The sequence below is a fragment of the Podarcis bocagei genome (genome assembly GCF_964188305.1).
Source record: "Podarcis bocagei genome assembly, chromosome: Z".
In the NCBI taxonomy this organism is placed as follows: Eukaryota; Metazoa; Chordata; class Lepidosauria; order Squamata; family Lacertidae; genus Podarcis; species Podarcis bocagei.
Genome location: NC_138140.1, coordinates 7,188,538 through 7,211,214, shown reverse-complemented (window position 1 = coordinate 7,211,214; position 22,677 = coordinate 7,188,538). Strand labels below are relative to the sequence as shown.

The window sequence follows — 22,677 nt, the reverse complement described above, 5'->3', positions numbered from 1 at the left end:
TCGATATTTTGTTTGGCGGGGGCATGTTTTATACCAAACTATTTTATTAGAAAGAAAGAAAAAGCATACAATTCATGTGGGGTGAGGTGCAAGTGTGAACAGAAGAAATTGGCTTAGCTATTTAATATTCCTTGGTAAGTAGCAACACTGTCAAAGTTCAGAATGAAAATTTGCCCAGCTTGTAATGCTCAGACACATTATGAATTGAGGGTCATTTACCCAGAAATTCTTCTCCGCCTTGGAATGCAAAATAAGATTAGAACAGTCAGCAGTCAGGTTGGGCAAACTGCTTTGTACACACAAGGGTTCTCTAATGTTAGCCTAATGTTTCCAAAATTATTGTGGGTTGGTGGGAACCACAACAGCTAATTACCTACCCAGGCAGCCTGTTCAGCTGGAAACAACTCTCTTGATTGTTTGTTGTCCCTCTAAACACATCTAAAACCCTATCTTGTTCCTCAATATATTTATTTTGGAAAGTGCATTAGTGGTCGAATTTTCAAGCACAACTCCACCATAGCAGATGCTGGGAACTGCAACCTTAAAGGGGAATCTGCACTGGAACTCTTTTTACATAATCCATTTGTATAAAGATTTGTGTACTTGCCACCATGGTTCCTTGGGGAGGAAAGGCAGGATATAAATTTAATAAATAAATAATGCATATGTGCACTATAACATGACCAACATTTTGGGTTGTAAATACCCAATGTTTGTTCTTAGAATATACCCATTTAAATTATACATAGTCAGACCACTTGGTCCATTTAGTTCAGCATTGCTTACACTGGCTGGTGGCCACTCTACTGAGTTTCAGACAGGAGTCTCTCTCAGCCTAATCTGGAGGTGCCAACAATTGAACCTGGGACCTTCTGAATGCAAAGCAGATGCTCTCTCACCAAGCCTCCACCTGAGTAGCACTTAGGACTCAGCTACATTGGCAAAGAAAAAGTGCTTTATATCCGTTGTTTATGCATTCTAACACTGTGCAAAAGGCACTGTGGAGTTCGACTTTTGCTAACCCAGTTTCTCATACAAAGTTCACAACGTGTTTAACTGAAATGCTTCTTTGATCCAGCCTTAGTGGGATACATCCCTATGTTACAGAAGAATGCTAAAAAAAAACAGGAAATTTGCTTTACTTTCCCAAGGCCTGCCAAGAAATTCATATCTTCACATCTGACTGAAGTGCACTCATCACTGAAAACTGCATTATGAGATTATGATATGATATATGACAATACAATACAATACAATACAATACAATAATCTGTGCTTGCTTAGGAGCTGATATATTTAAGATTCTTCTGTTCCTGCTGAATTGGCGACCCTCCCCCCAAAGGCAAGGGACAGCTATCCCTTTGCAGGTAGATTGGGTGGCAACTAATTTTTACTCAAAGTAGACTCACTGAAATTAATGAACATAACTGAGTTAGGTCAATTAATTTCAGTGGGTCTACTCTGAGTAAAAATTTGCTGAACACCACACTTTCCCTCCAAACGCAGAAGAATTGTGCTCAAGAAGCCAATTTTGCTTCCAGCACATTGTACAAATATGTCCCTGAAGAACAAGCAGGGAAGACGTTTCCAGCCAGCCATTCAGTTGTCTGCTCACAAGAAAGGTCAGAGAGACAAGGAAACAGAGAGACATACGCACACCAGAGCAAGATGCTTTCTGATTGATTTTGTAATTCCATTTTCTCTCTGCCATTTCTACAGTCCTTAAATATAAACATTTCATTGAAATTTTCAAGTCGCATTACAATCAAACTTAAAAGCAAAAGGGCTTAAATGCATTTGGTCGGGAACCAAGACTATTCCCATAAAAGCAGATTATGCTGACATGATGAATATAAAATGAAACAGCAGATATTAAAGTTGGAGAAATGTTGTTCCATGCCTTCCAGCTGCAGGCAAACTCAGTATGGCTTTCTCCTCCTCCCCACATCCCTTCCCAAGTTGTTTAACTGAAAACATAAAAATAAAAAGGAGTGAGATAGCCTTTTCACCTTTCTACTTTTTCTAAAATAGCCTACAACTCTTTAAAAATTCAGAAGGCTTTTAAAAACCCACAGCCGTGTGTGGTCCTTGCAAAATCATGTTAGTATTCATCTCTTACTGTCAAGGTTGCAGGCCACTTTTATCTGTCACAGAATTTTGCAGAGCATGTTTTGTTTTTAATTGGCTTGTTCTTTCTAATCTACCATGCTTATTGTCTTTTTATTTAATTTATCAAGGTCATTATTAAAATAAGTTATACGGCTTATTTTTCTTGGGGGAAAATCTTCTCCATGTGAATAGCAACACACACCTCGGCCTGTCCTCCCTTACTACCCTCCTTTTCCCAGTATGATTACCAAGCTAAACGTGATCTACAGAAAAAAAGGGAAGATGCAAGAGAATTGAGTCCATGCAAAGAAAAGAAAAAAGCAGCAGCGGAAGGCCATAAATTTAAACAGATGGAGTGGGAGCAGGAGTTTGTGGAAGTGGCTTCCTAATGTGCAGGTGGCACAATCATCTTAGCATCCCTTAGCAAGAGCCAGGAACTTTCCACACCTCCCACCTAGACAATGGATCGCTTTTCTCTCTCTGAATGTAATTGTGCATGAAGCTTGTGAGCATATATTTTTTATAACACTCATGAATAAAAAACTGATATTGCAAGTAGCCTAGAGCAGGCAATTGGTCTCTGTGTCCCCTCTCCCTTCCCCCTCTCACACACACAGGGAAAAGAGAGAGAGAGAGAGAGAGAGAGAGAGAGAGAGAGAGAGAGAGAGAGAGATTAAACTCAACATTGGTCTTGTAGGTCCCAGTAATCTCTGATCTGGCTGATATCCTATATGTACTCAGCTGGATAACCAATATTTTGAACCACAGCCAATTTAAATCTCACCTCTGCCACAAATTCACTAGGGAGACGTAGGCAGTGTAGTGTAGTGGTTAGAGTACTGGACTAGGACCTGGGAAACCATGGCTCAAATCCCCACTCATGAAGTTCACTTGGTGACCTTGGGCCAGCGACTATCTCTCGGCTTAATTTACATTCAGAGGTATACCTAGGCTCCCTTGCACCCTTGTCAATGAGATGTATTGGCACAACCCCCCCTCCCCATTTCTTGCACCCTTGGGAAGGAGCTAATAGTGCCACCACCAAGCGGGGAGGGGGCCCTACAGGGATGTCATTGCCAGCAACTGGATTCTCCTGCCGAAGCGCCCAGGGGAGCCTGTGCACCTTGCCCAGCTGCCCAGAGCAGTGAAGTGTGGAGTGTGCAGATGGGCAGAGAGGCGGAATGGTGCCATATTTGCGTCCCTCTGAGCCTGTGTCTTTGGTGGGGGACAACCTGGTTAGCCCCTAATGTGCCTGCCAATGGGCAGCATGGGCTGGTTCTCACAATAAACTCAGGGGCAGTAACCAAAGTCTCATTGCTGGTATTTCTCAAGCATTTGGGCAATTCCACGGTTTGTGAGGATGTAGCGGGCATGGATGAGGCCGTAGAGCATTTCAGCTGCCTGTTCAATCAAGTCACTCTGGTTAGGGTTGTCCTCAAGCTCCTCATCTGGTTCCAAATCGAGGATCATATCCAAGGCCTGGCGATAGTGGGGAACTTGCTCATTGAGGCCAGTCAAGTTGAACTTGTCTTGGATGTAATCTTCATCTACCTCACAGAAGAACTCATTGCCACGCAAGCCACAGAACCAGGAAATCCAGGACACTTCCTCAGAGCTACTCATCTTCCCGTCCTCCCAGTGAGCATCGTGGCTGCATGAGGTTTTGAATCCAGGCTCTAGCCCAGCAGTCTTAGTACTGACTTTGTAGATTTCAGTACTTTAAGTTACAATACAATATAAATTGCCATTGTATACTAACTATGCTTCAATTTCTTGAAGCTCTTCCAATAATTTATGGCATAGATTAGAAGTGGCACATGAAGGGGCAATGGCAGAGGCGCTGGGATCAACCTGGTTAGCCCCTAATGTACCTGCCCATCTCACAGGGTTGTTTATAGGGATTAAATGAGGAGAGGGAGAACCATGTGCACCACCTTGAAGCCTTTGGAGGAAAGGTGGGGGGTAAATACTTTTTCTCAGCTCCACTGTAATAATGAGTATGATCATGTTTATTTCTGATTTTATAATATTTAAGCACCAATGGAAATGGTATTTAGACGTGTTATACTGTTGTTGTTGTTGTTGTTGCTGCTGCTGTTGTTATATCAATGGTGTGACAAGTTACAGGCCCTCATACACACAAAATTCTGCAATGCAAACTAGTTGTTGCCCTTGAGATCCACACTTGCTTGCAAACCATTTAGTTGTTTGTTCATTTGTTCCAATCACAACGCTGGGTGGTGGGAAGGCCTCCAAATTTTTATTTATTTATTTTTATTTTTAACTCGCATAGGAAGTTAAAGATGAATCCATCCTGTTATTACAAAATGCATGCAGGATCATTGATCAGCAGAACAGGGAAATGTGCAGCCGGTGCAGGTTCTATCCTTGCTCTCTTCACTCCCCATTTTTAATCTGACTGACACTTCCTAACAGCAGCCATCTGGTTCCTGGTTCCATTGGGCATTGCACTTGCTAAGACTTTAAAAGAACACCAAAATGGTTTCTTTATCTGTTTTCCTGTGTTTCTTTTAACTGATTTTAATCAGTTATTCATTTATTTTACTTCAATCAATTTCACACCAATTTGCATTTAATAATAATAATTTTAAAGTATAAAAAAATAACAAGATATGATTACAAATGAAAATCTAATGCAAAGTATGATGAAGATCCACATTTAGAGACCAGTGTTTTGCTCCAAGAGAGATGGTGAACAATTTAAGAGCAAATAATTAGCAAGAAAACTATATATATATTCATGTAAATATCAAAGGGAAATTAACTGTACAGTGGTACCTCAGGTTACAGATGCTTCGGGTTACAGACTCCGCTAACCCATAAATAGCACCTCGGGTTAAGAACTTTGCTTCAGGATGAGAACAGAAATTGCGCAGTGGCGGGCGGCAGCGGGAGGCCCCATTAGCAGAAGTGGTGCTTCAGGTTAAGAACAGTTTCAGGTTAAGAGCGGACCTCCAGAACGAATTAAGTTCTTAACCTGCGGTAACACTGTACAAGGGCTTCCCTTGCACAAAGGAGCTTTTCCTCCCTCCTGTGTGTCTCGCCTGCCTGCCCCTACTACCTCAGAATATGTTCTGGTGGTTCCCCCAATTCTCTGGAGCAGATTAGGGAAGACAAGAGGCATGTGAGGAGGAGGGCGAGTTCCATTGCACAGGCAGAAGTATTTCCCTGGATACAATAAAAATGCCATGTACAAATTATTATTAATTTATTAATAATTTTTAATTATTAATTATATAAAATAAATTTCAATATTATTAACTTGTTATTATTAATTATTAAATAAATTAGTGACTAGATTATTATTAATTTAGTTATTATTAATAACTAAACAAAGGTAAATGCTGCACCTATACTTCACCCTACACACAAGGCAGCATAGGAGGCAAACCCTAGGGGCCGAGGCCCCTTTGCCCCCCTCTAATACAATATTTGAGGGGCCACCCCAAAGATGATGGGTATGCCACATCTTGTGATCAATCATGAAAGGCGGGGTTTACATGGGTCCCTCAATATCTTATTCTAAGTTGGCAGCCCTGCAAGGCAGCATCTTCCAAGCACATCCTTCCACATACAAATTTCACTCCTGTTCATTCCCCAAAATCATACCCATAACACACGTAGCTAACCCCCAGCCAACAATTTGTTGCAAAGCAAGCATCTGGTGCGAACACAAAAAATCCAGGCAACATTAATCACAATTTACAACCAGCTCATTCGCCCACTTCCATCTAGAGCGGCCTCAGGTGCAATTGGGGGGTGTTGAATAAAAATAAGGGGGCAGTGGAAACATAAAGAAAGAAGACATTATTGAAAAGCCGTTTGTACATGTTTTATCTGTTGTGTAGTGCCATTTACCGCCAGTTCGGGTGCTGTTTCAATGACAGCAATGACACCTCCCCTGGATCTGGTGATCCTGCTGGAGGCAAGGGGTTTTCCAGGGTTTGGGTGAACCATTTCAGCTTCACTCAGGAATGGAAAGTGGATCATAGCTTACCTGCCTATTTGGCCAATGGCAGGAGAGCTGCAGTGCCAGCCCTGCCCCTTCACTTAAAGAAGGTAGATTTCCAGGGGTGCACTGAGTAATCTTTTTTTCTGGAAAGGGGTCAGTAGGCCTATGATCTAGAGTATTGGTCTTTCAGCTTTTGGGTTGCAACCTGAGCTAAGGTACGTTGCAAGAGCAGCACTACAGCCATGCAAATGTATGGTAAAAAAATAAATTTATAAATAGGTCCCAAAATGCATCTTAGGGTGAAAGGTGTGTCCCAGTTCTGAAGAAGTTGAAGACTCCTTATATAGAGCAATATGCCACCACACAAACAGCAGCATAACCACACACACCCCAATATCACCCACTCAGGTAACGCCCTACTCTATACCGTTTCAATCTCTCAGTGAATGGTGTTAAGCATCTTTACAACACCGTACAACACTACAATTCCCAACACCCCTAACAAACAACAATTCATGGGATTTTTTGAGGGAAAGTCACATGCTACTACTAAGAATAATAATAATTTATTATTTATAACCTGCCCATCTGGCTGGGTTTCCCCAGCCACTCTTAGAGGCTTCCAACAGAATATTAAAATACAATAGTCTATTAAACATTAAAAGCTTCCCTAAACAGGGCTGCCTTCAGATGTCTTCTTAAAGTCTGGTAGTTGTTTATCTCTTTGACATCTGGTGGGAGGGCATTCCACAGGGTGGGTGCCACTACCAAGAAGGCCCTCTGCCTGGTTCCCTGTAACTTGGCTTCTCACAGTGAGGGAACCACCAGAAGGCCCTTGGAGCTGGACCTCAGTTTCCGGGCTGGATGATGGGGGTGGAGACATTCCTTCAGATATACTAGACCGAGGCCGTGTACTGGATGTATTTTTAATGTATGTTGTGGATCTGCCAAGCACTTTGGGGGGGGGGCATAGACCCTGGTGGACAGGAACTGGTTCTTGTTGTCAAAAGAATTGAGTACTTCAGCAGGTTGGCAAGAGTGCTGTTGAAACAATGCTGCTGACGCAGGCACCAGATGCTGAAGCTTGACTATTGGGAGCCCTGGTCAGAGACATTCCTACTTAGCACCTTACCTACAAACCTTCATGGACTAGATACCCCTTCATAAGAAACCATTCAGGGAAATCGACTCTAGTCCACAGAAGCTTATGCCACAACAGCTCCTTTGAAGGTGCCACAAGCTTCCATTTTTGTTTATTTGTTTCTAAAAAAAATCCCCCTTCTTGGGTTTAACTGTCCCCCCCCCCCTCCTTGCTTCAGACTGCTTCCCTGGAGCAAAGTTCTGGGCAGACGTGTTTGCTACAATATCCTTTAGCACATGGGTAGGCAAACTAAGTCCCAGGGGCCGGATCCGACCCAATCGCCTTCTAAATCCGGCCCGTGGACAGTCCGGGAATCAGCGCATTTTTACATGAGTAGAATGTGTGCTTTTATTTGAAAAATGCATCTCTAGGTTATTTGTGGGGCCTGGGAATTCGTTCTCTTTTCTTCTCTCCAAAATATAGTCTGGCCCCCCATAAGGTGTAAGGGACAGTGGACCGGCCCCTTGCTGAAAAAGTTTGCTGACCCCTGCAGTTTAGCACACATCAGAGCAGGTTAAACCACTTCCACACACACAGCTCCACTGACACAGTAGCATTTGGTTCAGTAGGTGCAAACAGTTCTTCTAAGACCATGCATGCAGCAGAAAGAAAAGCCCATTGTATCATCAAGAAGAAAAGACAAAATTCCTACCAAAAAACCCCAAAGGATATCTCAGCCTCCTTTCGCATTGGCATTTTATGGAGAGCCAACAGGCTAACTAATAAATGCCACTCTATTAATGAAACTTATACTACTATATCTACCGTCCTCGGAAATCGGCATTTACAATTCTGAGTCGCTCCCCCTCCCCTCCCTGTCACCAACTCCTTTTTTATAATCACAGTCTCCTTGGCCCCTGGTTGAGTGAGTGGTTATTGATTCCTCACGCTGTGCTGCCTGCAGATCATAATCCAACTGTATATACTTTAAATAAGCACGGTCCACATTCCACATCCTTATGGCTGCCTTGATTGTAATTCAGTCTCTAGTACATTACACCTTATTTATAATGGCAGTGTTCGAGCAGGTTGCCGGAGGCACTCTAAAATTATTTACAGGGCCCTTTTGACTCTCAATTTCCATGCCATCCAATCCCATTTTTATTTGTCTGCAGAGGTTCTCATTGACTAAGCAGTGCAACCCAGCAGAAAAACCGTGCTGTCAAATATTAAAGACAACCATTATGAAAATCACTTGCACAATTGGATGCGGTGGGTCAGCATTGTAGGCTCAGGGCCAATATGATAAGACCGGGTCCTGGGTGCTACCTGAAATACCCAAAAGCACTGTGTCACTGCTTGGCCATGAATCCTATATACTGGAGGGGCAGCATGGTGTAATGGTTAGAGGTCTGGGACTTACTCTGAGTAGACCACTGAAAGGGATGGGCAAGACTAATTCAAGAAGCTTTTCCAGCTGGATGAAAGGTTCTCTGTCCTATACTTTAAAACAATGCAAAATCTTTAGTTGTTTATTGAACTGCTTTTAAGACTATTTTAAGCAGTTTTTTTAATGGCATGTTTGCAAATTGCCTTTTGACAATTTGCAATTCCTTTGAGAAAGGGTAAATGTAGAATTTTTTCAGTGCTGGATCTCCTCATTCAGTATGTATCTGCAATGCACCATCAATTTGCTAACAATTCAGTATTTTATAATCATATGGGTGCTGAGACGCCAGAAAGTCAAATCAAATCACATTACACCTTTGATCACCCGCAGTCCTACTGGAAGACCACAGTATCAGAATGAAAGAAATAAACATATACAGAATTGGTGGGAAGGTTATAATTTTTGGATGTGGGTGCTTTAATTCCCTTTTTAGAACAGTGCTATCTTCCAGCTAATTAGATGTTATTTACATACATAGTTTTTTTAAAAAAAAAAATCTGTTCATCTTGTCATGTTTTCAGAATGGAATTATATTAGCAATGAAACAAATGCTTTATAATAGAATGCACTGTGGTGACGGCAGTTTTATATCAATCACTTGCAGGTCTCCCATGGCACCAAATATATTCTAGAAAGGTGGCCTAGGAATTATATGAATAAACAAACAAACCAACCAATGCAGCTTACTGTGTAAATATTCTATGAACATCAGTCACCAGAGCCAGGGCATGATTTAGGAGCCACCAATTTGTACACAGCAAAATTCAGGTGAAAAGGGAATTATGAAACTTCCTGTTGCATCTGAGGTAGTAGTGTGAGAAAGACTTGGGCAAAGAGGTTGAAGAATCCACCAAGGAATTGGGATCTTTCCTCCTCTGCTCTATCCGGGTTCATATTCTGAGCCTGGCCTGCAGGACTCCAGGACTTTGGGGTTTTTGCAAACCCCAACAAAATTTGAGACTATAAAAGCAGCCCGGGTGGTGGTGAGAGAGGCATTCGAGGATCTTTATATATGCTCATTTGGCTTAGTAGTTTTCTTTTTACTTTTTAAATTTTCAGTTTCTCAGTAATGTCATCAAGACTTTGTGATGTCATTTTGTAGATACTTCATGGGTTAGGGTGCCAAGTTCAGGAGGGACATTCACTGAGAAGCTCTGAGTGCCGAAAAGCATTTTTGAGGGCTTGTTGCAAGCCTTTCTAACATTAATCCACTGAAGAAGACACTCCGTCATGTGCAGAAAGCATGCCACTGCCTATACATGAGGAGCACCCAGACTGGCAGACAAAAAGCAGCTTTGGCAACGAAAACCAGGCTCTTTTCATCATCACAGATGTTCAAAGCTCAGGGGATCCTTTTTCCACCAAGAGGTTTAATAAATAACACATCTGCTTGGCAGCAGGTGATTGCTAGGGAAATGCATTCACACACAATGGGGAGGAATTAAGACCCACCCCCGCCCCACCCCGTTTGCAAAATGTTATGACTTGCTGCAGACAAGCCCCAAATATGAACTTTGTAAAATACTGGCTCTCCAGAGAGAATTGCTACTTTACTTTGGGAAAAACCAGACGTCCCTTCTCTTCTCTTTTTCTTTTTTCTTTTCTTACAACAGCTGCAATATCATGCATTGTATATGTAACATGCTATTGCTGTTCTGACATTTTAAAATAATATTTATTGCTTTTACCTGCTTGCAAACTATCTTGAGGAGTTTGCTTGGAAAAGGCAGCAGAAAAAATAATAATAATAAAATGTTGTGGAGTACAGTACTGGGGAAAACAAGACAGGAAGATAACAATTACATCTTGTTAAGCTTTGCTAAAATACACATGTGATAATTCTAGTAAAAGCCAGAGATAAACATTATTTGCAAACAGGTACTTTATTTTGAAGGGGGGAGGGGAGATGACAGGTTAGGAAGACTACTTGCTACTGATCTTTGTAAGCTAGTTCAGGAGCCACTTCAGCTAAAATAATAAGCTACAGTTCTTCAAATAAATAAGTAGAAGAGGTTTGTTCAGTTTGAAATGGAAGAGGGCCGAGAGAGAGAGAGAGAGAGAGAGAGAGAGAGAGAGAGAGAGAGAGAATGCTGTGAGATAAGTAGGAGTAAGTCTTTTCCACAACACTAGAACTTGGCAGAATACAAAAAACACTTCATATAACTTAAGAAGTTGCAATCCTTAAAACAACCCTATGAGAAGTTAAGTCTTTTTGGCAGGAAGCGAAGCTAAACCAGTACTATCATCCCACTATATTGCAAATGAGGGGCAAAACTAAAGGAGTGGCCAGCATAAGGTGACCTATTGGGCTTCATGGCAGAGGCAAGAGTCGAACAAGGGACTGTTCAATTCGTAGCTTGAGTCTATTAGCCACAATGCTAACTCAAAACATGCTGCCAATGATATAGAGCAGCTATACAGAATCTTCATCACCCAAAGACACATTCTGTGACCAAGCATAGAGGAGAAAACACAAGAGGTTCTATTTGGGAGCTACATAGACACACCCACATGACCACTGTGCTAAACAGAGTGATCAACACCAAGTCGGACTTTCAATCTGATCCATCAGGGATCTCCACGCCCATTGTTCAGCCCAGACACTGAGGTCCAGTTCCGAGGGTCTTCTGGCAGTTCCCTCATTGCAAGAAAAGTAAAGTTACAGGGAACCTGGCAGAGGGCCGTCTTGGCAGTAGTGCCCATCCTGTGGAACACTCTCCCATCAGATGTCAAAGAGGTAACCAATTACATGACTTTCCAAAGACATCTATCTAAAGACATCTATATTGGGGATTTGTAATGCTTGATGTTTAGTTGTATTTTTATATTATGTTGAAAGCAGCTCAGAGTGGCTGGGGCAACCCAGCCAAATGGATGGGGTATAACAATAATTTATTTTTACAGGCATCCCCGTCCCCCCACTTACACAGGGTTTATGTTCCAAGTAAGAGGTATACATTTTAATACACTAATTTACTGCCAGGAAAATATGAGACTAGGCTAGTTACACTAGTCCAATGAGTGCATACCCCTGCTTTGAACACCCTCCCAGCCACTCTCTCTTCAATCCTTACCCAAAACACTGTATCAAAAAATATTCACAACTAGAATTGAAGCTCTGGGGCCAGCAGGAGGATAGAGGGTATGTGGGAAAGTGGCTGCTGTTCCGCTACCCCGGATACCAGCTATTAGGCCCCACTGCACGTCCCATCTCTTCGGTGCTTCCTCCACTCTCGCTGATGTCCTCTTTGGGCTGCGGGAGGGTCTCCTGTGGGCAATGAGGACTCTCTGGTTGTCTTCTGCCATTTTCAGGTATGAAATGAAGTATTTATTTCCCCATACTGTGTGTATACATGGTCATGTGAGTTGATTGTGCAGAAGTGATGGGGTGCCTGTACGTTGTCATTTTCACAGCACAGAGAATAGCATATAGACAGTCTCTGTTTAGGGCTAACTGAACATGTGCCAATGTGGTCCAGTGAGCAGAGTTAGGAGGCACTGAGCAGCAAGCTAAAGGTAGGATCAGACAATGGTTCATCTATTCCAGTGTTTCCCAAACGTTTTTGGGCAACGGCACACCTGTGTACTAAAAAAAAATCTCGCGGCACACCACCATTAAAGCCCCGCCCCGTGACGTCAGCGCGCAGCGTCACGCCGGGAGGGACGCACAAAAGTGAACGTTTTTTCCCTCGGCAGCTCCTCTCAGCTGCGCTCAATCCGCCTCCGCGCAGGCTGAGGGAGGGAGGGAGGGGCGCGTGTGACCCGTCTCTGCTGGGAGACCAAACCCAGCGAGACAGAGTCGCGCGGAGGCGCCCAGGCAGCGCTGCCGGCTGCGAGGAGGAGCGCCAGGCAGCAGCAGGAGGCGCGGCCTCTCCTCGCCGCCCCCGCCCCGCCTCTCGCCGCCCGACTCGCCCGCCTCCCTCCAGGCATCTCGCGGCACACCAGCCGGTGTCTCACGGCACACTCGTGTGCCGGGGAACACCGGTTGGGAAACACTGATCTATTCTAGCATCCCATTTCCCATAGTGACTTGTTGGATGGCTCTAGGAACACCACAAGTATGGCTTGGAAGCACTAACTACTGGGCCGACTTCAAAATACTTGTGTTAATACACAAAGCCATAAACAACATGAGGCCAAAGTACCTTATGGACTGTCTGATACCTTGTAGTATCACAAAATTGTAGAGCTGGAAGGAATCCGGAGAATCATCTAGTCCAAGTTGTAGGCTTCCCAAGGGCATCTGACTAGCCACTGTGAGAACAGTATGCTGGACTAGGCGGGCCATTGGCCTGATCCAGCAGGCTCTTCTTACGTTATTATGCTCCATCTCAGCCCCTGAGATCTCTGATGGGGAAATTCTTGTAATAGTTCCCTACATGCCTAAGGTCTGGCTGAACTTTACTATGGACTAAGCCTTCAGGATAGGGGACGCGGGTGGCGCTGTGGGTAAAACCTCAGTGCCTAGGGCTTGCCGATTGCATGGTCGGCGGTTCGAAGCCCAGCGGCGGGGTGAGCTCCCGTCTTTCGGTCCCAGCTCCTGCCCACCTAGCAGTTCAAAAGCACCCTTAAAGTGCAAGTAGATAAATAGGGACCGCTTTCTAGCGGGAAGGTAAACGGCGTTTCCGTGTGCTGCGCTGGTGCTGGCTCACCAGAGCAGCTTTGTCACGCTGGCCACGTGACCCGGTAGCAGTCAATGTACAAGTCCAGTGTGGTATTGCGTCCATCAGGAGGGGTCCATGTGGAGTCCCTTTTTGTGTAACACTTTTTCGGTGGTAGTTGGTGGTCAGTGTTCTGTTGGGAGGGTGGTTGTTGTTCTCCAGCAGGTTGAGAGGTGTTGTGTTGTGAAGCTGTTGTTTGTTCTGATTAGTCTTGTTGTTGTGTGTGTTGAAAATACTCCTTCAGGCGTAAACAGAGAAACCAGTAGAAGAACACTTCAATCTCCCATGACATTCTATACAAGATCTCAAAGTAGCTGTTTTACTACAAAGGAATTTAAGAAATAGACTGGAAAGAGAAGCTGCTGAATTGCAACTCATTACCAAAATTAAAACCATGGATAGACCTGGTCTGAACAGAGACATTGGATTCTTATCTCATTATACATGACTAAGCCATTTCTCACCTTCTCACCCCTTGCCTTTTCCTGTAAGACCTATTGCAGTCGTTAAGAGTCGTCAACAGGCTCATCTCAGCTATCTGCCAATCTCCCATTCCCACCACCCTTCTGAGTAATACCCCTCCCGACCTTCTCTCTATATAGAAGGATCTGGCAACTTCTGTTTCAGTGTATCTGAAGAAGTGTGCATGCACACGAAAGCTCATACCAAGAACTAACTTAGTTGGTCTTTAAGGTGCTACTGGAAGGAATTAGAGAGACCTTGGTAACTGGAGGCAGCAGTGCCCCCTTGGTTCTGGGGTACCACCCAGTGGTATAGCTAGAGGAGTGTGGGAGGGATGGGTGAGTGAAGGGAGGGGAGAAGGGGAGCCGTGGTTTCTTGTTGGGGACGAGCTTTAGTTTGGTGGCTAAAACACACTTTCTGCATTCAGGAGGGTCCTAAGTAGTGTAGGCATTGCTGAGCCCGGCAGGCCCCGCAGATTTCCACCATTGTTTGTTAATCAGGTTAAAACGTTAGCAGAGTCATTGTAAATTCAGCAGTGTAAAGTATTACAGATATAGCGGGAAGGGAGAAATATGAATATAAGGGGAAATTAGAATAGGCAGTCTTAATGGATGAAGAAATAGAACCATGGAAGGGGGAAGGGAAGTCAAGGATTAAATGTACGGTTATATTCAGTGAAATGTAAAACACTTTAATGAAAAATGATAAATACAGTTATAAAAAGGGGGGAATTGAAAGACATGTACCCACCCCCCACAAAAAAATATATCCTGCAGCAAATTGATGCCATTTTGGCAAAAATTGATCCGGGAGCTGAGGAACCTTCCCTTTCAGGGTTTTTGGTTGTGAAGGACCATAGTTGCTTGCCTTCCTTTCCACAGGGATTTTGCAGAAGACCATCCTGGTGGGCTGCATCTAACCTACTTAGGAATATATTATGAGCAGACGTTGGAGTTTTCTGCCCCATTTTGAGAAAAAGACCTAAAAGATACCTTGTCATCATGTCCTTGCAGGTATTCCCAAGGTGGAGTGGTGGCTCTGCGGATTTTTACAGGGACTGGGATCTTGCAAGAGAGGTTTTGGAAGCCAGCTGATGGAATTCTGGCTGGGAAATGACCACCTTCACCTGCTGACCTCCTTGGGTAAATGGCACTCCTTCACTCAGGTCCTTCTGCTCTAACCTCCACTTTCTATTTCACCGCCATCTCCGGGGTCCTCTCCTTGTGAAGGTGGGAGAGCCAGTGTGCTGTGTTGGACTGGACCCAGAGAAACCCGTGTTCAAGTCTCATGGTGAGAGAGTGGTGCAAGAGTCACCAGATGCACACATGAGAAGCTTCCTGCTGGACTGTGACTGTGTCTAGGTCTCCTTCCATAGCCATCCTCTGCCCACCTCTAGGGAGGAAGGGTGGCTGTGGTGTGGAATCACAGGGCTGGGAAGAAGTAGCAGGCGGCGTGACTCCCCCCAGACTTGGAGAAATGCTTGGGCCAGCTGAAGTAGGCAAGGAGGGTGAGGCCCTTCTGGGATAGGGAAGATGATTTTACGTGTGACACCCTTTAAAGACCATTCTAACCTTATGTGTCACACTTGGGGGTGGGGTGTGTGGCAGCTGCTGCTTTGGGATCTGCACCCCAAGGTGTTGCTACAAGCCATTTTTTTTACTGCAAAGGATAATAGACCTTGGGTGATTCTATTGCGCTCCCTGGTGATGTCATTGGGAGTACAACAGGGTCCAGCTTCTCCCTCCCTCCCTTACAGTTCACAGTGACTAAAGTGGCCTCTCTGGCCATCATATAGGCGACGCTGTAGCAGAGGGAAAATGAGGTCCACGGTTTCCTTTGCCTTGATGGTGTGTAGCCAGAATCTCTGGCTTTTCCCTCTGTTGCCTTACAAATTGGCAACAGAGGGATTATCACATATGTGCAAACTTGGTCTGACTTTGACTGGAGTTTGTTCTCTTCCTCACAGGCGATTCGCTTTCATGCCATGCCTTTCTCAACCAAGGACAAACAGCAGGAGCCCAAGAACCGGAAATATGCAGAGGTGCATAAAAGAGTTGGTGGTACAATGACTGCCACCTCTACAACATGGACCTTTTCAACTGGAAGAATCAAATGCCCTGTTTTTTCAGCTGACCCAGATCAAATGACCAGTCTAATGAAATCAATCATGTCCACCCAAAGCCCACTTGGGTAGACTGTAAGCCATTGGTGGACCCTCTTTTGACTTGTGAAGAGCGGTGGCTGCAGCTAAGGGAGCCCCCACCCCCAAACAAGGGGACCCTCAGGCATACACAGTAACTGCTGTCCTCTCTCAGGACCTGGCTTGGAAAATAGATAATAGGTGTTGGGAGTCAGACTGCCTTACAGAAGCCAGATACAGTCACAAACAATTTTACTTTTTTGAGAATACAGTCGTACCTTGGTTGACGAACGGAATCTGTTCAGGAAGTCCGTTCGACTTCCAAAAGGTTCGCAAACCAAGGTATGGCTTCCAATTGGCTGATTGGCCCCGGAAACAATGCTGACAGCCAAAACGGATGTTTGGGTTCCAAAGAGCGTTTGCAAACCAGAACACTCACTTCCCTTCTGGGTTTGTGGTGTTCGGAAGCCAAAACATCTGAGTCGCAAGGCAAGGAACGACTGTGTGTTATATACCTCTTGTATGTTATATACCACCTTGCAATTTTTATGGAAGTGTGCGTTTTAAATACTTAAATAAGTATTTAAATATTTAAATAAGTAAATAAATGCCCTCCCATGTTCTCACACCTCAGCAACTGGAATTCAGAGGCACTGTACACTACATGTGACGGTGGAGGTTCACATGTAGCAGACCTATCCTTCCATGATTGACAAGCCACAATATATACATCAGAAACCCCACATTAACTGGATGATCCTGGACAAGGTATAAGTCAGGACTCTGCTCCCCATTTGTAAAATGAGCAGCAGTACAGAATGACTTCTTATAATGGCTCTGGGAAGGAGGAGGAGGAGGAGGAGGAGGAGGAGGAGGAGAAAAGTGTGTGTTGGTTTGCATGCAGAAGGTTCCAGCTCCAACCCCCAGCATCTTCACATAAGGCTGGGAAAGATTTATTGTCTGAAACTCTTGAGAGCCACTGCCAGCCCGTGCAGACAATACTGAGCTAGATAGACCAATGGTCTGACTCAGTGTAACACAGTTTCCTGTGCTCCTAATTCTTCTTGTATTCAAGGCATGCACAGGAAATCTTTGCCAATAGCTTTGTGGAAAGTACATCCAAGAGTCTTTGGCAGTTGTGCTTTATGGAAATTTACAAAACAAAAGCGTGAAAAATGCCTGTTTAGAAGCTCAAAAACCACATAGATGAGCAGAGGACTATTCAGAGCTTAGGACATTTGGAGAAGGTGACGGTTGTGACATCCAAAAACAAAAGAAGTAGGTTATATCCAACTAAGTTCTACTCAAACTAGACCTACTAAAATAAATAAACCTAAATCATTCCTATTAACGTCAGAGGAACTACTTTGAGGAGGACAAGCACTAGATATAACCCAGTGTCATAATAATTGGTTAGTAAGCTGCTCATATTGGCAGCCAAGCCACCTAGGACTCGCTTAGGAGGAAGAGTGAGATGTAAATTAAATATTTGGAAATGCACCCATCCATTCAGAGCTTATTTTGTAGGGAGTAAGAGATTCTGATGATATTGCTATGTTTAGGGGAGTTATTTCCCATTTAAAAAATATACTCATCAACACCGAGAGCTCAGCTCATCCTACCGTAGGAGGCAAGAGGCATTTAAGAGTCATCTGCTCCCCTCCAACCAGATCACAAATGCAGGATCCCACTGGAACTAGATGCAGCTTCCCAGCCCTGCAATTGAGTCTCAAAGAACACACCTCTTCTTTCCTTCCATTATGCATCAGGCCTCCAATGAAGAGAATTGTCCTAAACAAGGAAAACCATTTCTCTGCAGCTTCACATCCAGGTACTTCAGACTTGATCTTCTAAAGGGCCAAGTGCATATGGAAAGGGAAAGGCATGCTAAGTGTTCTTGCCCTTCATCCATACATACCAGGGTCAGGGAAGAGAAGATTAATCCCTTCAACCTTCTCATTAAGGAAAGTGAGGGAAACCACTTTGGCAAATAATAATTGATTTCTAAATTTATCCTATGATTAACTGAGATTCGCTTCCACAAATCTGCATGCAGGCTGGAAGGTAATGATTTAAAGCCCAGCCTCCTACGGGAATGTGGAAACATGCCTTCACAGGTTTCAGAGGCAGGATTCAGCCCTCTTCAATTTAAGCCTCTGTGTGAGATCTACAGCCTTCCTGCCAAAAAGCCAAATGAAACAGGCACACAATGAACACACTCTGTTTTTAATATTCACACTAAAGTAGCAACAGTTAGAAGTCAATGGGATGCATTGAATGTGGACTTAAAATTAAGAACTGGGGAAGCTGTGGCTCTCATGTGGCTGGATCCCAAATTCCCATCTGCCCCAGTCAGTGGGGTCAATGGCAGAGTTGACACGGTTGCAGTCCAGCAACTATAGAGAACCACCAATACTCTATACCTGACTTAGCTGAAACTCTTTAAGCATTCTATAAAGTGGGCTTAGACCCATTAAAGCTTGATTAGTGACAATGAATTTATAAGGTCTTTTAAAGGCAGCACATGGTTCTTTAATACTAGATCTGAAACAAACAACATATTTTATCTGTATTCATGTTTGAATCATAGTAATGAAGAATAACTTTGATTTTTATGAGTCTGGCAGCTGTGAAAATGGAACTGAACATGAAGTTTGAGCTCCTGTGATGGATTCCAGAATCTGAGGTTAGTTTAGGTATAGTCTTTCAAGATAAGACCTTGGGCGAAGTGAGTGAAATATCCAGCTGAAGGAAAAGGGAGGCCTGCTTATTTGCCTGTATGACAAAATGGCAGCTTCTTGGTTATTCAGACTGGCTACTTTACCAAGTCAGCAAATGATTTGACCACTTGAGCAGGTTCCCTCTACTGCAAACCTCCATGTCACAGGTGCTGGTTTGGTTGGGACCCATTGGCAGGGGTGGATTTTGGTAATGTGGTGCCCTGAGCCAGAACAAAATTGGGTGCCACCGCAAAAGCACTTCTTATTTTCACAATTCTTCCTTTTGGTACAGCTGCTTTTTAATGGATTGTCTCAGTAGGCACTTGTATAAATATAGGTTTTCTTGTTCTTTCGCACCCTATTGGCTCAGCACCCCATGCAGGGAAACCACCTGCAATGACCTAAATTTGGTGATGCCATTGGTATCATCTGAACCAAACAGAATTCAACTACGTTCTATTCAGACTAGACCCACTTAAATAAAAGGACCTGTTAGTCATGGTTTTCAAACTTTTCCCCCTGGGTCACACTTTCAGAATAAAAATTTGCTCGTGCCACACACAAAAAAATTATTGATCAGAAATACATAAAAAAGCAAAAAACAAACTCCTTGTTGTTGTTTGGTCATTTAGTCGTGTCCGACTCTTTGTGACCCCATGAACCAGAGAACACCAGGCACTCCTGTCTTCCACTGCCTCCCACGGTTTGGTTAAAGTCATGTTAGTAAACAAACTCCTAGCAGTGCTTGATTTATAACATAGAACACAACTACTTTATAATATGTTCATGGCACATCCAGAAAGTATAAAACAATGCAGATACATAAGAACATGAATTATTCCCAAAATATAATTATAAACAAGTCTCCTACGTATAAACCTTCAGTATGTAAACAAGCTCAATGAGAAGTGTGAGCTTGGACAGGAGTTAGAATGAGCTGGCTTGCTGCAGATTCAATATCATACCCAAATGCCACTTACGAACCTTTCTTAAACGTTTCTGGGACAAGGAAAACTGTGATTTAGAGAGGTCCCTCTATCTGCTGGTGAAAATTTACAATCTGAAAATGTGTAGGTACCACTTTCTGCCATTAAGAACAACAAAAAGAAAAACTGGTAGTTACAGTGTCTAAGGCAGAGCGAAAAGCCTGATTTATGGTTGATAATAAAGATTAAACAGACAAGGGAATTCTTTGTAAAAAAAAAAAAATCTCTTTACCCCTTTTTTCTGTTTTTGCAGCTAAGGATGCTGAAAGTTAATCAGCCATTACTCCTGTGGGGGAAAAATCCAGGTGAGATAAGATTCATTGAGATAGTGATTTTAAGGTGGAACCTTAAATTCAAAATATTAAGGTAGACTAAACAGTGTTTCCGTGCACTGCTCTGGTTCGCCAGAAGCGGCTTAGTCATGCTGGCCACATGACCCGGAAGCTGTATGCCGGCTCCCTCGGCCAATAAAGCGAGATGAGCGCCGCAACCCCAGAGTCAGTCACGACTGGACCTAATGGTCAGGGGCCCCTTTACCTTTACCTTTAAGTTGCTAATAATATCAAAAACAACAAAAGCATCCAGTATGATGATGATACCTTTTGATCTCCCAGTGGGTGTTAGTATTGTTCAACAGTTGATGGCTGAACAATTAAAAATGATATGATCAGTGTTTTATGAAAGGAAGGAAGAAAATGAATCAGAGATATATGAAATTTTAAATGGAAATGGAGAATACCTAGAGCCTTTAGACCAGGGGTCAGCAAAAATTTTCTGCAGGGGGCCAGTCCACCATCCCTCAGACCTTATCTTAAATAAATAAATAAAAATCTTAAATAAAAATCCCATTATGTATGTCAGAGAACCACTGTGTAGGCCTACAGACCCTCCAATTGTCCCTATTTCCCAGGGACACCCCTGATTTAGAGAAGCCATCCTGGTTTCTGATTTGATCCCAAAAATGCCCCACTTTGCCTTAGGATGTCCCTATTTTCATTGGCGAAATGTTGGGTAGGATGGAGTTATTTTACCCCCCCCCCCCCGCCAGCCATCTGAAGGCAATATTAAAAATAATAATAATAATTTTTTATGTGTTTTCTAAAATACATCTTTATTGGTTTAAAATACAATCTTACAATAAAGGTACCGGTAAGTACAGTGGTACCTTGGGTTACAGACGCTTCAGGTTACATACGTTTCAGGTTACAAACTCCACTAACCCAGAAATAGTACCTCGGGTTAAGTACTTTGCTTCAGGATGAGAACAGAAATCGTGCTCCAGCAGCGCAGCAGCAGCAGGAGGCCCCATTAGCTAAAGTGGTGCTTCAGGTTAAGAACAGTTTCAGGTTAAGAACAGACCTCCAGAATGAATTAAGTACTTAACCCAAGGTACCACTGTACAACAAAGTTGTTTTATTATGTTTTTATATATGTTGGAAGCTGCCCAGAGTGGCTGGGGCAACCCAGTAAGAAGGGTGGGGTATAATTAGTAAAAGTATCATTATGGAATGTGTCGTCCCTATTTTCATCAGAGAAATACTGGAAGGTATGTTTTGGATTTTCCCCTCCCCCACTAAGTTTCTTTTTAGTGGCTCTCACTGCTCTTCTTCCTCTCCAATAGTGTGTGTGTGTGTGTGTGTGTGTGTGTGTGTATATATATATATATATATTTTGGTGTCTTCGGGTGTCTTCCCGTGTAAGAGTTGGGGTGTCTAGGCGACGTTTCGACGAGGTCTCACTCGTCATCTTCAGGCTGGTGCTTTCGGCTTCTTGTTACTGGAACAGAGCAGGATCTCAGTGTTTGAGTTCCTATAAATACTGTTGAGGGGGTGTGGTGTATAGCCTCCAACGTTCTGGGCAGAGAGGAAGTTCCCAGGTTAGTGTGTCTTTTCTTCTTTTGTTCATTAATTACTTGAGGGATATCTTGAGTGATTTCTTGAGTGATATTCTGAGTACCACTTAGGAGGGTCATTAGGTGTGGATTAGTTGCTAAAGCTTTCGTGTCTTGACCTCTTGAGCTTGTGAGCTTGACCTCTTGAGCTTGTGAGCTTGACCTCTTGAGCTTGTTTTTCTGAGAAGATGGCTGTACTGCACTTAGTTGTGCTCTGGCTTGGCTTCGTGTATAGGGGCGAGCTGTGGTTTTGTGCCCTGTGCCAGCCAGATCTGTGTAGGGATTGCAGGGGGGTGCAGCATCCGGAGGTGCCACTATGGTTTGGCTACTGCAATCCCTACACAGATCTGGCTGGCACAGGGCACAAAACCACAGCTCGCCCCTATACACGAAGCCAAGCCAGAGCACAACTAAGTGCAGTACAGCCATCTTCTCAGAAAAACAAGCTCAAGAGGTCAAGCTCACAAGCTCAAGAGGTCAAGCTCACAAGCTCAAGAGGTCAAGACACGAAAGCTTTAGCAACTAATCCACACCTAATGACCCTCCTAAGTGGTACTCAGAATATCACTCAAGAAATCACTCAAGATATCCCTCAAGTAATTAATGAACAAAAGAAGAAAAGACACACTAACCTGGGAACTTCCTCTCTGCCCAGAACGTTGGAGGCTATACACCACACCCCCTCAACAGTATTTATAGGAACTCAAACACTGAGATCCTGCTCTGTTCCAGTAACAAGAAGCCGAAAGCACCAGCCTGAAGATGACGAGTGAGACCTCGTCGAAACGTCGCCTAGACACCCCAACTCTTACACGGGAAGACACCCGAAGACACCAAAACCTGCATTCCTGTACCCGTGAAAATCTACGAAAGCATATATATATATATATATATATATATATATATATATATATATATATATATATATATATATATATATATATCTCCTAGTCACTGCCTCAAAACCCCTCATTTCGCACTTGGCAATATGAAACTATACCTCACAGAAGAATCTATGACTCTCCCATGATAGCTTGCAACTTCAGGCCTAAAGGAGATGCTGGGATTAGAAGCCAAGCTGCAAACTCTTTCTGAAGATTTAGTCTATTTATTACTCCTGTTACTGGGGAAACCTCTTTTATTTTGTTGATATCCAAAGTGTTCTCTGGACACACACCTCCGGAGGGGTTCTGAGAGACTGTGG

General features: G+C 43.5%; 1 protein-coding gene, 1 long non-coding RNA gene and 1 pseudogene across 5 annotated transcripts in view; 1 reads left to right on the top strand and 2 right to left on the bottom strand.

Annotated features, from left to right (window-relative positions):
• ASTN2 (astrotactin 2) overlaps positions 1-22,677 on the bottom strand; it is a 693,046-nt gene that overhangs the window by 545,595 nt on the left and 124,774 nt on the right. The window contains exon 1 of one of the 3 annotated variants that reach the window (XM_081179640.1): positions 11,796-11,873. The exons of the other annotated variants lie outside the window; for them this stretch is intronic. The gene's annotated coding sequence lies outside the window, so the exon portion shown is untranslated. Of the gene's footprint in view, positions 1-11,795; positions 11,874-22,677 lie in introns of those variants that run through there. 3 annotated transcript variants of the gene reach the window in all.
• LOC308578964 (casein kinase II subunit beta pseudogene) lies at positions 3,370-3,770 on the bottom strand (annotated as a pseudogene). Its single transcript has one exon. The product of its transcript is annotated as a casein kinase II subunit beta pseudogene (transcript).
• Positions 13,142-22,677, top strand: part of LOC308579100 — a 304,876-nt gene continuing 295,340 nt past the window's right edge. Inside the window, exon 1 of the long non-coding RNA XR_014004283.1 lies at positions 13,142-13,225. This is a non-coding gene — a long non-coding RNA (uncharacterized lncRNA). The remainder of the gene's footprint in view (positions 13,226-22,677) is intronic.